Below are 15007 nucleotides of genomic sequence, written 5' to 3' on the forward strand. Positions count from 1 at the left end.
TGGAAGGATTTAAGAGGCCATAGTCTATGTTTAGCATTGAGAGAGCGCAGTTCATGTGATATGTGGAAGGATTCAAACACTCCTGATACATGTTCTGCACAGATAGAGTCCTGCTCATATGTCACATGGAAGGATGCCAACAACCCTGGTCCATGTTCATCATGGAGAATTCATTAGACATGTGACATGAGGAAGGATGCCAACAACTCTGGTCCATGTTCATCATGGAGAATTCACTAGACATGTGACATGAGGAAGGATCCAAGCATCCTCAGTCCATGTTCAGAACAGAGAGAGGGTTGGTCACCTGACACATGGAATGATTCACGCAGCCCTGGTACATGTTCCTCAGAAAGCAAGCCCTGGTCATCTCACACATGGAAGGATTCAAACATTTATTATCAAAGTTTCACACAGAGCCCTGGTCATGTGACACATGGAAAGATTCAAGCAACCCTGGCCCATGCTCAGCACAGAGATAGTGCTGGTCATGTGACACCTGAAAGGATACCAGCAGCACTTATCCATGTTCAGCACACAGAGACTGATGGCCATCTGATAGGCAAAAGTACCAAAGAGCTCTGAACCACTTTCAGAAAGAGAGAGCTGGTTATCTGACACATGGAAATATTCAAACAGCCCTAGTCCACATTCCACACAGAGATAGCACTGGTAATGTGACAAGTGGAAGAGTCCAAAAGGCCCTAGTCTATGTATAGCACACAGAGAACCCTAGTCATCAGACTGGCAGCAGGACCAAAGAGCCACTTTGAGCAAACAGAGTGCTCATCATCTGACACATGGAAGGATTCAAATAGGCCTGGCCCATGTTCAGTGCAAATAGCGCTGGGTGTATGACACATGGAAGGATGTCAGCAGCCCTCATCCACATTAAGCACACAGAGAGTGTTGGACATGTGAAACATGGAAGGATTCAAGCAGTCAAGATTGACTGTCAGCACCAACAGACGTTGGTCTCCTGCCACATGGGGAAGGATTCACATACTCCTTATCCACATTCAACACAGAGAGATGCTGGTCATCTGTCACATGGAAGGATCCACACAACCCTGTTCCATGTTCAGCAGAGAGAAAGTCTTGGTCATCTGATACATGAAAGGATCCAAACTTCTGTGGTCCACGTTCCACCCAGAGAGAGTCCTAGTTATGTGACACATGAAAGGATTCATCAGCATGGTCCAAGTTCAGCCCAGATTGATCACTAGTCGTATGGCACACAAAAGCATTCAAGCACTCCTGGTTCGCTTTCAGCACAGAGAGTGCTGGTCATGTGACACATGGAATTATACCAACAGCCCTGGTTCATATTCACAACAGAGAGCACTGGACATGTGACACATGGAAGTATCCAAGCAGCCCTGGTCCACATTCTGCCCAAAGAGAGCTTTGGTCATCTGACACATGAAAGATTCAAACTTCCCTTGTCTATGTTCTACTGAGAGCAAGCCCTAGTCATGTGACACATGGAAGGATTCATAAGCCTTGTTCAAGTTCAGCACAGAGAGAGTCCTGGACCTGTGACATGAATATCTAAGCAGCTCTGGTACATGTTCAGCACACAGAGTGCTGGTCATCTGACAGGGAGAGATAGCAAAGAGCCCTATTTCAGTTTCAACAAAAAGAGAAAGCTGGTCATCCTGATACATGGAAATATTCAAAGAGCCCTGGTTCATGTTCAGTACAGAAGAATACTGATCATGTGACACATGCAAGTATTCCAAAAGCCCTGGTATCCATCTGGCCACAGAGAGCTTTGGTCATGTGACATGTGGAAAGACTAACACGACACTTGGTCAGCATAGAGAAAATGTATGACATAAGGAAGTATAAAAAGAGTCCAGGTCCATGTTCAGCATACAGAGAGCCCGGTCATCTGATAGGTGGAAGGAGCAAAGGGCCCCGCTCCAATTTCAGCAATGGTAAGTGATGCTCATCTGACAAGTGGAAGGATTCAGGCGGCCCTGGTCAACCTTCAGCACTGAGAGAGCACTGGTTATTTGATACACAGAAGGATCAAATAGCCTTGGTCATGTTCAGTACAGATGTGTGTGTGTGTGTGTGTGTGTGTGTGTGTGTATGTATATATATATATTATTTTTGACATAAAGCAAAGTTTATAGCAAATATATATTTGAAAATCTCTTCCAAAGAAGTGACTCTCTAATTGGGGGAGGACATGTCAATTATTATGGTGAGATATGAATTTTCAGAAGGCAAATTTTATTGTTTGTAGAAGTTGGAACTAGTTAGTCCAAGATCAGTAAAAATAAATGTTCCGTGGCCGGGTTGTGGCTCAGTAGTAGAGCGCTTGCCTAGCATTCATGAGGCACTGGGTTCAATCTATGGGACCACGTTAAAAAAAAATAATAAGGGTTTTGTGTCCATCTACAACTAAAAAAAAAAAAAATTACATGTTCCGGCATACATTATATGGTGTGAAAATGAGGCTTATTTTCCTCCATGGGTGCAGATTATAGCATTGCCCTTGTTGAGAATGAGGGCTCCACTCTTTGTGCACAGGGACTGAGATCTAGCCTCTCAGATCATGATGGTCTTGGGGGTTACCTTGTGTTGTCATATGAATCAAGTTCAATTCAGGAGTCAGGAATCTACCTGAAAGTCTTGGTTACATGAGTGATTTAAAAATAATGCTTTGGAATATACCATGTTTTGGAAATTAGGCTCTATTTTCTTTATGGTTAGATATTTAGCATTACAATGCAGTAGAGGTCATTTCCTGGTTATTGGCCATTCTCTTGAGGTTATTTGTGACCATAGGTTAGTCACAACCTATGGTCTCTAATAACACATCTCAATTTCCTGGATAATGTTCTAAGTAGAAATATCTTTTCTGTTAGTAAAGGGTCAAGGTCTGTCTTTTCTCAGGCTCAAGCTGCTAATAATGCAATAAGAATAAAAATCAAATGACTTTTGAGGCATGTGTAAGTCAAGAAAGGTTTACTTCAGCACAAGCACAGAAATACCATGACAGTCAATCTCATAACAAGGATGATGAATAGAAACAAACAGGAAGGTATTGTATAAACAGTATATAAACTGTGGGAATGCTGGAGAAAGCACTGACTCATACCCCGGGTAGGATGGGGTGGGATGGGTAAGATTTCATCATGCTACTCAGAACATTGTGCAATTTAAAACTAATAAATTGCTGTTTCTGGAACTTTCTATAGCTAACAGACGTCTGAGATTGGGAACTATTGTAGTGAAATTGTTGAAGGACAAATAGGTAATATTGAGAGTGGTAAGAGAGAACCTATTATATATAAGACAGCATCTAAAATTATCTGACAGGTCTTCAGAATCCATGGAGATTGGAAGGAAGTTGCACAACTTGACTAAATTTCTTAAATTTTTTTTTTATCAACTCTTAAACCACAACACAAAGAAAAGATCACTGACTCCAATTTTAAATCAAATTAAAGCAAACTTATATTGTGTACATAAGAGAGCTGGCCAGTGGCTGTCTCACCCAAAGTGGGGCTAGAGAACAGCTCTGATCAAAGGGCAGAGACCTTTTTATAACAAAAATTTATAAAAGTGAGTATCTTCGGAAACTTACAGCTAACAGGGTTCTAGCAAATGTAATACAACGGCAGATAGCAGATTAATGATCTACATGGCTTGATATTTCAAGTTAGGGAGTAAATTCAGATCCCAACATCAGAGTTTACGAGGCACTACTGAGGTTTCAGAGAGGGTTGTTATCTGGTCAGGGAAAGCCTGGATTTATGAGGTGCTACTGAGGTGCCACCTTGTCAAGGAGAGTCAGGCATGGGTAAATTCAGAGCATGGGCAGGAATTCCAAACAAGTTTTTAAAACATCAGGGGACAGTCTCAAAGTATGGTCAAGCCAAATAGAAATCTTAGTATTTTACAGTAAAACAGAAATGTGCTTTTCATAACTTTGTGACAAGATGGCTCCCAATCGTAAGATTGCATTAGGGGGCTGGGGTTGTAGCTCAGGGGTAGAGTACTCACCTAGCACGTGCGAGACCCTGGGTTCGATCCTCTGCACCATATAAAAATAAATAAAATAAAGGTATTGTGTTCAACTACAACTAAAAAATAAAATATTAAAAAAAAAGATTGAATTAGACTGGGTTCATCATCAACTGATAATTTTATTCCTGGAAAAACTGTGCTTCAGAAGATAAGCAAAAAAAGATTTATATACTGAAAAGTTTGTTGTAAGTCAACAACTCCTCAAAAACTGTTACCAGAGCCATTAAACTGAAATAAAATGATAAGACAATACCATGAGTGCATAAGAAATAATAAGAAACAATAGTAACTACAGCTATGCAAGTAAATACACAATTTATTGCCACTGAGATTCTAGTTTTCTATTTATAGTTCTCATTTCTATTTGTTTTAAAAATTTAAGTAGTACAAAAATGTTTACAAATTTAAGTTGAATAACATTCTAAAAATCCATTTTCTGTTGCTATCAGAAAATATCCATGCTGGTTACTTTATAATAAAAGTCATTTCCTCAGAATTTTAAGAGGCTGAAAATCGAGGATCAAGAGGTTCCATCAGTTTGGACTCTGGTGAGTACACACTTTGCTATGTGACAACATGATGTCTGACGTCATGTTGGGAGCATGGGTAAGAGGAAAAATTATATGGCCAGACATAAAGCCAGAAAGCAGAGGGGACATTATATAGCAGGGTGACCAAATGCACTATGTATTCAAAGACAAAAGTCTTCTCAATATTTTCTCCATAGTAATGAAAAACATTAAGGTGAATGATGATGATTACTGATTAGATTGTATACTACATACATATATTTATTACATTAAAGCATTTCTCATGTGTAGCTGCTGAATTTGGCAGGTCAGATCCAATAGACAATAAAGACACTCTTTACATGAGATTATATTTCTTTTATTAATAATATGAAAGCAAGAGCAAAAGCAAAAGTGATAGGCAAGAGAGATAGAGAAGAAAATACATCATCATATCAGGGGAACACCAACACCTGAAGCCATGTAGCTGGGGAGTCCAGAGACAGCTTTTCAGTATCCTGGCTGGGAAATCCCCAGCAAAGCATTGTCTTTACAGGTGAGACTCCAAAGTCTTGTTCACAGTGGGGCTCTTTAAATAGAAGTTAGAACAAAGAAAACTCTTCCACCATGCGGCCTGCGCAATGGTTTCATTAATGAGGTTCTTGGCATAAAGTTAGCTAGAAGAGATCAAAATAAAACACACAGACTCAGTTACCTTATTTCTATTGCCGGGTCCGAGACGGCTCCCCTCTCTGGCTCCAACCTCTAACCGCCCAGCAGGGCAGCAAGGATTACTCAGGGCTAGCAGGAGAGAGAGAGAGTGAACACGCCTGGGAGTAGCCTTTTATTGGGGAACAAGAAATTCAGGGGAGAATTCCATCCAATGAAGGTTGAGGGGGGACTGCACTCCAAGGTCAGGGTCAGTGATTGGGCCCCCAGGGTCAGTGGTCAGTCACACCCCCACACGGACGGGTTCTCTCATCAGGAAAGGGCCGGGAAAATTCCGACACAGCCAGAAGCCTCAGACCCAAACCGGGAGTCACCCAGTCACGCGTGAGAATGGCTTCCCACAAACTCTGTTCTAACAATGTGCATGACATAGTGATCCCCACCAAGGACACTTCTTTCCCACAGCACTGATCCCTAAAGAGAGGGGTGATAGCCTTGAGACTAGTGCATGACTGAGTTCTCATAAATAAGCCAGTGAGCCAAACCCACAGAGAAGTCAGCATTCTTTAGATGTTCCATCAAAGATGTACAAAATTCCTGAAGCACATGGAGAGGGAAGATTTTAATATTTTTTCTTAGACATTTTGTTTTGAAACTTCCCTCTGAACATTATAAATAGTTAAATTCTTACATGTAAAAAAGTTTCCCGTGTGAGATTGATATCTCCCATTACCAGCGACGAGTTCTGTTCCCTCACATGTTGGAGTATAACATTAGAGAAACATGGCACGGCAAGCATATAAAGCAGAGTTTATTTTAAAAAAGGGGTAACAGACTTCTTCCAGGAGGGAGAAGGGGGTGTAGCTGGTATCCTGGTATCCTATAAAGGGAAGGTGTATTTGCCTTTTTGTGCATCCTAGGCTTCCTTTGTTCTCCTGCTACCTTTCTCTTATCTCTCTCCTTCCTGCATATGTGACTAGGCCCAGGAGATGCTTAGTACACATTAATTAACAACTTTTATAACTCCCTGTAGACCTGGGACAGATTACCTTAGCAGTTTGGAGCAAGGGCACATTCTTGATAAGAGTAGAGGAAGGGCTCTGAAGGATACCATTTCAATCTCTCCATTCTCTGGATCTGACTCTTGCCTATTTGCCTATCTAATTCTGGCTTCAAGATGACATGGAGTGGAGATAAGCATGAGAGCTGGAGCCAAACCCCTTGGAATGACAGGGAATGGATGTGATGACCACATAGCAGAAAAAGAAATTCAAGAATCACAATACATTGTCACTGTTTTCACAGTTCTCTTACCCCTAAAGGTTATCATTACATTGCAATATTTATATAACCAAATCAATTTAAATGAAACCAATGTTTGTGGGTTCTTTTCTGACCTAAAGGGAGAGAGAGGGAGAAAATAAAGGGTAATTTGAGTCCTGTTCGATTTTGAACAAGACTTGTAGATAGTATAGTAGATCACTTGAATAAAAATGTTGTTTTTCTTTGTGTATGGCATTTGCTCTTGTAAGACCTAAAAAGGAACAGGTTTAGTTTATAGTATCTTATAAGAAAGGAGTTGTAGAATAGTTTTGGGAGACCATGCCATATACTATCTGTCCTACAATCCAAAAAGAATAAAAACTAGAGGCATCTAAAGTCAAAAGATATCTAATAAAATAAATGATGTGGGTAGTTGAAATGTTCTTTGAGCATGTCCCCACCTTTCATGCTTGTTCAGATTATACTTGCCTGTGGGGTGTTTAAGACTAACCAGGTAGTCTTATATTGGGCTGTTTTTCGAAATTGTTGGAGGTCAGTCAAGTCTCTTCAAGGGTTAATCTTGGGGAGTTCATGAGGAACTACTTGGCTTCTTCAGTCTTTTTTTTCCCCTCTACCAGACTTGCCAAGAGCCAGGAGAGGTCAGTGTTCTACTGATCACATCACTTCCTAATAAAGCAGTTTCCCTCTTCAGTGACCCTCCTTTTCACAGAATATGTGTAGTTGACTCCTAGACTTTGGGGTGTTCATAATCCCCCTGCTTGGTACATTGAATTTCCAGGGTTATAGGGCCTTTAAGAATACTGTCACTGTATAAGGTAAGATGTTGAAGTTGTAATTCAAGATATAGAAATCTGGTGCTTATTTTCATATCCCCATATTGTTCTTAAAATTGCAGAGACATATTTTCAATGTCATGTTTAGGAATTCAGACTACCTGTCCTCTGCTCACTGTTCTGCACTCCTCTACTTTACTGGGAAGGGTGTCAGACTTTCTGCCTTCTTCTCACTGGTCTACCCTCCTTTATTGTGCAGAATTTTTGGCTGGTGCTTTATTTTTATTTGGTTTTGAAAACATGCAATTTCCTATTTTACATTATTGCTATTGAATTATCAGTTAATAGTCTAACTGTCTCTCCTTTTCCCATCCTTCTGGCTAGCTTATGTATTTATTCAGATTCTTATATGGGGAATTTAAAATATGCTCCAAATCAGAACATGCTTTCAAACTACCTCTTGACTTTATAGTTAGCATTTGCAGTATTCCTGTCACCCATGCATGGAGACCCTTGTGTTCTAATTTCATTATTTTATTTCTTTGTGTAGTATTTTATAGCAAAACCAAGATTCATATAATGCCTATTCACCTGTAGACCCCTGGTATGTGTGTTGGGCTGACAACACTTCATTAACATGAACATGATGCTCTGGTTTGAATGTGTCCCTTCCAAATTTACATGCTGAATCCTCATCACCAGTGTGTGGGTTCAGGAGGTGGGCCTTTGACTTGTGACTCAGTCAAAGGTTGGCATCCTCTTGAACAGGATAAGTGCCCTGATAAACAGACCCCAGAGCTGCTGTGCCACCCAGAATGTGAGGCACAACATGTGGTCTTCTTGATCTAGGAGCCCACACCTTGTGCTCCCAGTTTCCAGAGCAGTAAAAAGTAAACTTCCGTTGTTTATGAATTTTCATTTTTGGTTTGTTTTAGAGTAACCAGGACAGACTGAAACAGATTCCATTATCACACCCAATGCCGTTGACAAGGGCAACTCAATATTTTTTAATATCCATCCTCTGCTCAAACTTCCCTCTCAACCCTCTCAACCCAAAGATGCTTTCAATTGCTTTGTGGGGATCAGGATCCAAACAGGCTACATGTTACTTTGGTACTTATTTCTCTCAATATTATTTTGTTATAAGTTCACTTTTTTACAAAAATATTTATTTTTCAGTTGTAGTTGGACACGATATCTTTTTTTTTAAAGAGAGAGAGAGAGAATTTTTTAATATTTAGTTTTTAGTTTTCAGCAGACACAACATCTTTAGTTGTATGTGGTGCTGAGGATCGAACCCAGCGCCGCGAACATGCCAGGAGAGCGCACTACCACTTGAGCCACATCCCCAGCCCCAACACAATATCTTTATTTTATTTATTTATTTTTATGTGGTGCTGAGGATTGAATCCAGGACCTCGCAAGTCCTAGGCAAGCGCTCTACCACTGTGCCACAATCCCAGCCCTTTTGTTTACTTTTTAATTTCTTGCTACTGATTTGCCAGAAATATCAGATAATTCTTTTGAATTATTATGATTTAGATATAAGGTGTCCCCTAAAAGCTCATGTGTGAAACATTGCAAAGAAGTTTAGAGGTAAAAATATTGGGTTGTTTAGGCAGGAGAAGGGATTAAAATAAACAGGCAGGGGCCTTGGGCTCCCTTAAGGCCAGTTTTCTATTCAGGGCTGAGAAACTGCTGACACAAACCAGGCTTCATCCAGGTCAGGTGACTCCTATATGGGCAGAAAAAAACTGCCAGTGGGGCATCCTCTATCTTGTACCCAAACCACCATCAAAAATGGTGGGGAACAGTAACTTGTTTGGACCAAACAGTGCATGAAGATCTTGTAGATGTTGAGAATCTTCCCAGGATTGGGTGGGGCTACTTCCCTTACTCCTGTAGATTCATGTAAACCCTTATGCAAGCCACTCTTCCATATTCCTCCTGCTTTGGGAGCTCTCGCTTTCTTTTTTTCTGTTACTCTAGTAAATCCTGTTACTTTACTCTCATCCTTGTATCCATGGATTTCATTCTTCAAATTCACAAGACAACCCAATCCCAGGCCCCATGCTCTATTATAACAGCCTTAACCTAATCAGTGCATTAAAATTCTGCTGATGGGGATTAACTGGGTGGTACCTGTAGGCAGGCAGGGTGTGGCTGGAGGAGGTGGGTCAATGGGAATGTGCCTTTGGGATATATGTTTTGTTGTGGTGAGGAGAGCTCTCTCTCTTTCCAAGTGTAATGTCCTGAGCTGCTTTCGTCCTCCACATCCATCCACCATGATGTTCTTCCTTCCCTCTGGCCCTGAGTAATGGAGTCAGCTGTCTATGAACTGAAACCTGTGAAACTGTGAGTCCTAAATAAACATTTCTCCCCTAAAATTGTTCTTGTTGGGTCTTTTGGCCATAGTCATGAAAAAGCTGACCACCAGAAATGATCTACATTCTGGATCTGGCTTTCTCATGTTGACTGATTTTTTTTTTTTTTTTTTTCATGAATCTATGAAGTGGCAGTCAGAATCCGAGATTGGACTGGACTCAGGGTAGATCTACTTTATGCAAGGGTATTTCCTCAGTCCTTCCATCAGCAATGCTGTGACTGATGGGTGGGTTCAAATGGTGCTAGCTGATACCTCCATGTGGAGCTTCCCCTGGACCTTCCACCTAAGCTTCCAACACCAGGACTGTCCCTTGGATCCGTCACCTCATTAGATGCTGAAAATGGTGAGTTTGCATCTATTAGCTATGTCTTCTAAAAATGTTTCTCTCTCTGACTGTTTAGTCTCCGAAAATATGGCTCATATGGGAAAAACAGGACTGATGCTTGATTCTTTTTTAAAATTTTCAGGATAGTGAGTTGTTGTCAAAGTAATTTCTGAAAGTAATTGGCTTTTCATAGTGATTCCAGTATTATTTTTAAAAGCCAGCTTTATTGAGGCACAATGTACATCTAATAAAATTCATCCATTTTCAGCACAAAGTATGAAGATTCATGCAAACAAAAGCATAAAAAATATTTCTAGGACGTTTTCTCTCATCCTTTAAGACTTGGATGTAGACTGGAACTGTGTCTTCCATGCTGTCTGCCTTACCCATAAACACCACTGATCTGCATTTTTTATCCCTTCAAGTTTACATGTTCTAGAGCTCACTGTGTTTGATACCAGGAAGCAAGCATCTTTGCTTCAGCAGAATGCTCTGAGATCTAGGCTCGTAGCCTGTATCAGTACTCTTATTCTTTTTACTGCCTAGTAGCTTCTTATTGTATAAATGTACTAGGATCTGTTTATTTCTCCCCAAGGTTGTTGGAGATTTTCCCCTTGCATCAGCAAATCAGTACTCAGCTGAGACTCAGAGGGAGCCCTCTGCAGTTCTCTGCGACTTTCTCATTCTCACTGTGTGTGTGTGTGTGTGTGTGTGTGTATGTATACACATGTGCACACTGGCTTCCTGATACTCTGTTCTGCAGACTCCAGCCACTTCTACCTATCAGACTCAATTCTCTGGCTCCTTACTCTGGCTGCTCAACAGCTGGGCTCTATTTTGTTCCTTTCTTCATGCATCAGAGCCTGAAAACTTCTAGATGCTAACTTGGGAAACTGCAGAGCTCATTTTGTTTGTATCTTATGTGTTAGGGATCACAAACCCCATTGCCTCCATTCCAATGTCTGAAAACACTGAGTTGGATGCTTTGTTGTGTTTTCTAAAAAGGAATCAAGCATCAGTCCTGTTTTTCCTATATGAACTATATTTTCAGGAGACTAAACAGAGAGAGAAACATTTTTAGAAGACATAGCTAATAGATGCAAACTCACCATTTTCAGCATCTAATGAGGTGACGGATCCAAGGGACAGTCCTGGTGTTGGAAGCTTAGGTGGAAGGTGCAAGGGAAGCTCCACATGGAGGTATCAGCTAGCACCATTTGAGCCCACCCATTAGTCACAGCATTGCTGAAGGAAGGACTGAGGAAATGCCCTTACATAAAGTAGATCTACCCTAGTTTCTAGTTTGCAAGGCAGGAAGACAACTGCCAGAGGTAGCAATTCTTCACATGCAAGCAGAAGCTTCTGACACAACAAAATTAGGCTGTTTTTTTCCAATCAACTTTACTGAGTTATATTTTATACACAGTAAAATCTGTAGTTCCAGTCTACAGGTTATTGGTTTTCACAAACAGCATGTAGTCCCCACCTCTCTCTCCCTAGAAATTCCGTCATTCCTCTCTGCAGTCGGTCTTCATCTGTACCTTTCAACTCGGGTGACTGCTGGCTGACCTCTAGCATCTCTAGATGAAGTGTGCCTGTTGTATTATTTTGAACATATGGACTGGGATTCTCTTTGGTGTATAGTTTCTTTTGCAGCACAGACACTGTAAGACCTGACATGCTGTTGTACATCTTGAGTTTGGCCTTTTATATTGCTGAGTAGAATTCCATGGCATGAAGGAACCACATTTGGCTATCAATTCATTTGTTCATGGTCATTCAGGTTTTTATAACTTGGAACTGTTATGAATAGCGCTTATATGAACACTGATATGCAAATCCTGTTATTGACATGTTTTTATTTCTGTTGGAGTTGTATTGCTGAGTCATAGGGAAGCATATGTTGAATTTCATAAGAAGTTGCCAAATGCTTTTCCCAATGGTCATGGCTATTTTATATTCACAAAAATCAGTGTATAAAAGTTTCAGTTGATCCATAATCTCACTAACCAATTTTTAAACTATTCTTAGTTGACTTTGTGGATTTTCTTTGGAGCGCCCAATACTTAACCACTTTGAGTACATAAATATCTGCTTATTGGCGATTTGTGTATGCTTTTAGGGCATCTGTTCACGTCTTGTCGTATGTTTGAACAGGTTTGTTTGTGTTGTTGTGCCATATATGGGTATTATGAATACAGGTCCTTCATAAAAGAGAGGTTGATATATTCTTACAGGCTCTTAGTTACCACTTCTTTTCTCAAGTGGGTCATTTGAAAAACAATCAGTTGTAATTTTATTAAGTTACTTATCATTTTTTTTATAGTTTGGGTTTTTTTTCCTCTAAGAAATCTTTGCCTAACCCAAGTTTACAAAGATATTTTCTTCTGGAAGCATTTTGTTTTAGCCTTGAAATTAAGATTTACAATCCATTTTTAAATTAGTTTTTCATATGGTGTAATGTAAGAATTGAGATTTAATTTTTCCACATGGATACCCCATTGTGTCAACACCATGGAAAGAATATTTTTGCCTCCATTGAATTATGTTGATGCTTCTATCAAAAATGAGCTGATCAGATGTGTGGGTCTACTTCTAAAGTCTCTTTTATTTTTTATTTACTTTTAGTTATACACGAACACAATATCTTTATTTTGTTTATTTATTTTTATGTGGTGCTGAGGATCGAACCCAGGGTCTTACACGTGCGAGGCGAGCACTCTACTGCTTAGCCACAACTCCAGCCCCTAAAGTCTCTTTTCTATTGTATTGGTTTAACATATTTCTCTTTACACCAACAAGATGCAATGTTAACATATTTCTCATATTAACATATTTCTCTTGATGCCAACAAGATGCAATGTTATAAACCGTGGCTTTAGAGGAAGTCTTCAAGTTGTGTTCTCTTTGTTCTTCCTTTTTAAAATAATTTGGGCACTCTTCCCTTGATTGCTAGTTGGATTTTGGAGTTAGCTTCTCAATGTTTGCCAGGAAAAAAGCATGTGATTGTGATTGATCCTGTAATCTTGAGACAAACTTGACAGTCTAAAGTGCTCAGCATGGTTGGTGTACATTCCCGGTTATTCAGGTCGTCTTCAATTTCTCTCTGAAATATTTCAGTGTTCTACTTTCTATTAAATTTATTCCTGAACTTGTTATGATTCACTACTGTGTTAAATTTTGTCATTGTAAGTGGTGTTTTTATTGTGGACTTGCTTTTACTCTTCTCATGTATATCTAGACCCGCGTCTGCTTGCTGACCTGCTGCAGGAGACTGGTGAAGTCTTGGATGTTGAGAGGCCTTGCAGTCCCTGCACAGAGTGCAAGTGCTCTTGAGTGACGTCACTGGCACCTTCCCGGACATTGTGTGTCCCTATCCTGCCTCCCTATCCCAGTAATTCCTGTAGGGCTCTGTTGAGCAGTGGGAGCAGACTACCCAGCCTGGTATCGAAGCCTTTGGCAGTAAGATCTGATGGACGCTGAAGAGAAGAAGAGCTGGAGGATGCGCTCTTCTGTGCCTCATCATGGAAAAAAGCAGTGGATTTCATGCGGGGTTTTCTCTTCAACTCAGGTGATTAGTACCATTCATCCTTTGAGCAACTAGGTAGTGTCTTCTACTTCTGTATCTATTTATAAAGTATACCTTTCAGGGTTAATTTTTTCCCTCAACAGTCCATTTTCTTTTACTATGAAAAGACAGATACAAAGCCTTTATATTTAGCATTTCCGTTGCTCTTCATTTCTTTCTGCACCTCCCTTGTGTCTTCAGTTCTAATATACTCCTGCCTGGGTTGAAGATAAAGGTGGGATCTGAACCATAGTTCTTCAGTGTTGCCACTGCAGTCCTCATGCTGAGGCATTGTTGACCCTCCCTGTCTGCTTTTGCTCCATGTGTTCCTGATAGCCTCTGCTTTTAGGTTGTGTGGTTTTCTTGAGAAAGTTCACCTTCACTCAGATCTCCTCTGTCTCTCCCTTTCTCTGGCCTTGCCTGTGGTTTCATTTCCTCTCTGGCTGGAACAGTACCTCCCAGTGACAGGAATGCATGATGCTGTTTTGGTTTCTGCTGCTCCCAAAATCCCTGTGACAAATCCCAGGGAATGTGGAGCCAGAATCTCTGCAGCACTTCCACTAGCATGGGTCTGGCCAACATGGTCTTCCTAGGCACACCTCGTGAGAGTTCTCCCTGCCCTCCAGCAATGGGTGTTTCTGTAGGCCTCTCCTCTTCAGCTCTCCACAACATGGCAGGAAATAGGCTTTCCAGTGGCCCATGTGGGATGTCAGCTCTCGTGGCAACTCTGGGATGCCATGGGCCTTTTCTCTGCATCCTCTGTATTCCACCAGGTCTCTAGCTGGACAATGGGGACCAGTTTCCAGGGTGTGGTACTTTCTTCTTTGTGGTGAGTTTCTTGGAACTCTACTCTGTCCATAAAAATTCTGGAGGTGAGGGAATTACCTCTTGGGAAAGGACTGGAAAGAAATTGCTTCCTGCTGAACAAACAATCCTCCCCACCCCACAATTGCTCTTGTTCCCTTTCCCCAATAATCTTTTTACATAGCTTGCTTGTTGTGTGGTGATGGTGGTTGGCAGGGCCTGTTTGGCTGGTGGCCAGCTGTCTTTATGTGGCTTAGATTGGCATATAACTGACTGTTATTTTCGGATGTAGCTCCAAGGCAACAGTGAAAATCTCACTCAGTATCTTATTGTGTAACCAACAGTCCAACTCTGCCTTCTCCTGCAGCTGTCCAAATATGAGCACAAAGTTGGTGAGAGGCGAGAAGCTCTGAAGTGTGCTGCACGTGGGTAGCAGCCTGGGGGTAGCAGTGGTATGCAATGGTGCAGAATAATCACAGGCAGCACTCCCTGTACTCACTGCAGAATGTGCACAAGCATAGCAGAGAAAGTGGTGCTTTCTTTGGGGGCCAAATGTGGTATCCAGGAAGGAGGATGAGTGGGGGGAGGGAAGCATGGCAAAAGGGGAGGGCGAGGTGGACAGGACCTGGGGGAGGGGGCCTGTGC

At 41.1% G+C, this 15007-nt stretch overlaps 1 long non-coding RNA gene across 4 annotated transcripts in view; it reads left to right on the forward strand.

Moving 5' to 3' along the window:
* The window catches only part of LOC114105763 (uncharacterized), a 22210-nt gene extending 7271 nt beyond the window's left edge, over nt 1-14939 (forward strand). For 3 of the 4 annotated variants that reach the window (XR_011708105.1, XR_011708102.1, XR_011708104.1), the window contains exons 3-7: nt 4494-4592; nt 9523-9634; nt 9793-10008; nt 13232-13561; nt 14332-14939. This is a non-coding gene — a long non-coding RNA (uncharacterized lncRNA). The remainder of the gene's footprint in view (nt 1-4493; nt 4593-9522; nt 9635-9792; nt 10009-13231; nt 13562-14331) is intronic. The other variant, XR_011708103.1, reaches the window with a different exon arrangement.
* Nucleotides 14940-15007: the final 68 nt, after the last annotated feature.

This window comes from Marmota flaviventris, chromosome 7, assembly GCF_047511675.1.
Source record: "Marmota flaviventris isolate mMarFla1 chromosome 7, mMarFla1.hap1, whole genome shotgun sequence".
In the NCBI taxonomy this organism is placed as follows: Eukaryota; Metazoa; Chordata; class Mammalia; order Rodentia; family Sciuridae; genus Marmota; species Marmota flaviventris.